Source organism: Coenobita brevimanus, chromosome 69 (genome assembly GCF_032717465.1).
Source record: "Coenobita brevimanus isolate Jiangsu-jjx chromosome 69, ASM3271746v2, whole genome shotgun sequence".
NCBI lineage: Eukaryota > Metazoa > Arthropoda > Malacostraca > Decapoda > Coenobitidae > Coenobita > Coenobita brevimanus.
The window spans coordinates 28703613-28705974 of record NC_137022.1 but is presented as its reverse complement, the minus strand read 5'-3'; the positions used below and the strand labels follow the sequence as shown (position 1 = coordinate 28705974).

Sequence of the window (2362 nt, the reverse complement as noted above, 5' to 3'; positions counted from 1 at the left end):
AGCAAACAACCTAAATAAAAACAGATAAAAGTCAAATAATCTAAATAAGAAACCATATAAAAATTACACAATGATAAAAAAAAATAAAAAATAAAGATATATTCAAAATTTCCTTAACTACAAATTTCTTCCCCTGGGATTAGTGATATAGTTTCCTTTATTATAAGCCTCTTTTTTTTTTTTTTTCCTAAGTTCAAATATAATTGCTTGGACGTAAGAAAAAAATTAATAGGTCATCAGGCTGAAGGGGTTTACTCATGAAATTTAAGATGATCGCAAAGTCTGAAAATGTGTGTGTGTGTGTGTGTGTGTGTGTGTGTGTGTGTGTGTGTGTGTGTGAGAGAGAGAGAGAGAGAGAAAGAGAGAAATAACCTAATCTATCCGTCTGCCTAATATCAGGTGAACTTAATCCCCAACTCCTTCCTCGTTCTCCTCTCCCCAATTCCCCTTTGCATCTTCCCCTTCCCTCACCCCAACATCCACTCTTTTATCCCGTCCCTCACTCAAACATCGCTCTGTTCCCCCTCCCTCATTATCCCCTCTTCTCCCCTCCTCCACCTAAACATCCCCCCTATTCCCTCCACCTCAACACCCCTCTTCTTCCCTCCCCCATCTAAGCATCCCCCATGTTCCCTCCACCTAAACACCTCTCTTCTCTTCTCCCCTCCCCACCTTTAATACCCCTTTTCTCCCCACCCCAATATCCCCCTCTTTCCTCCTCCCCCACCTCAACACCCCCTCTTCCCTTCCCAACTCCCTCCCTCGTAGCCTTGAAGGAGCTACGGGGTCCCTTCTGCGTCTCCCCCCACCTGTAAAATTACCGTGCAAAAATACAATGCCGGATGCCGTGACGCAGGGCTCGGCGTCTTGTGGGCGTCATTATCCTGCCTTCTGCGTCTTCCAACCCGCGTCTTCCGCTGCGGGGAATTTTGTTTGGGATACCAGGGGTTTGTACGTGCGGACACACGCACGCATACGCACACGAACGCACGAACATACATAATCCCTCGCTTTGATGTTATATATGAACTGGATGATAGATAGAGATAAACTGATATATGATTAGTTTGTTAGATGGATAGGTAGATAAATGGTTGGATATATAGATAAACATTATAAAACTGCAAGTCAATAAACAAACCACCACTGTCTGAACACGAAAGCAGGAGGATTTATCATAAAGGTACCCTAACGAAGACTACAGATATGCAGGTTAATTAAAAACTGCTTTATATATATATATATATATATATATATATATATATATATATATATATATATATATATATATATATATATATATACCATCACCTTATACAACACATAGTAACAAAAAAAAAAATGCATACTTCGTAAAATATTCCTATTAATCAGGCATAACCCTATCAGTGACTGGGCTGTGAACACTGTAATAATAATAATAATAACAATAATAATAATAATAATAATAATAATAATCAATCACGGTCATGATCATCATCGTCGTTGTCGTGATTATTTACACCGTGAATCAAACCATTCGTCATTTCTCAAACTGTACAGGCCTGATGGTCTAGGGGTATGATTCTCGCTTCGGGTGCGAGAGGTCCCGGGTTCAAATCCCGGTCAGGCCCATGGTGAGATATTTTTAAGAAGTTATAGGGAAAGGCAGAGAGACAGCAAGAAGGAAAGATGTGATTCGGAGGTTCGTTGGGATTGGATGGAACAGGCTAATGGATAAGAAGTTAGAGTGGAAGACGATGGGGGAAGTGTTTGTCCTGCAGTGGAGTCTTAGGCTGATGATGATGATGATGAACCATACAATCACAGAATGGAAGCCTGGTGGTCTAGTAGGTTAAGCACTCCATTCGGTCCAAAAGTTACAATGTAGGGAGCAGTTTAGGTTTTTGCCTTAAATGCCTCTACAAACTACCCTATCTATCGGTATTTATCAGTTACCTGTCACCTCATCATTCACTCCCTTACAGCCTAAAGAACAGGGCTGCAAAATATATCGTTTATCTGCCTTTTTATATCTATCTACAGCATCTCTCCATCTATCTATATCAATCACACACACCCTCACCCCATGGACAAAGGCTGGGGAGAATAAAAATAACAGATTCATTTACCTGCTTACCTATCTATATTTTATACCTATTTATTTCTATATATCTTACCTGCCTGTCTATATCCGTCTATTTGCCAAAAGCGTGATCAGTTACCTTAAAGTTAGGAATGAGGTATGTCTAAATATCTATCAATATCTATGTACAGGATCTCTATCTATCACACACCTAACCACATACAGTCTGAAAGCTAAAAATAATCAACTATAAATGAATTGTTAAGGTATAGGAGGCTTCGTAGTATCTCATGCTTT

At 39.8% G+C, this 2362-nt stretch overlaps 1 non-coding gene across 1 annotated transcript; it reads left to right on the top strand.

Moving 5' to 3' along the window:
• Positions 1-1541: 1541 nt before the first annotated feature.
• TRNAP-CGG (transfer RNA proline (anticodon CGG)) lies at positions 1542-1613 on the top strand. Its single transcript has one exon. It is a non-coding gene; the product is annotated as a tRNA-Pro (tRNA).
• Positions 1614-2362: the final 749 nt, after the last annotated feature.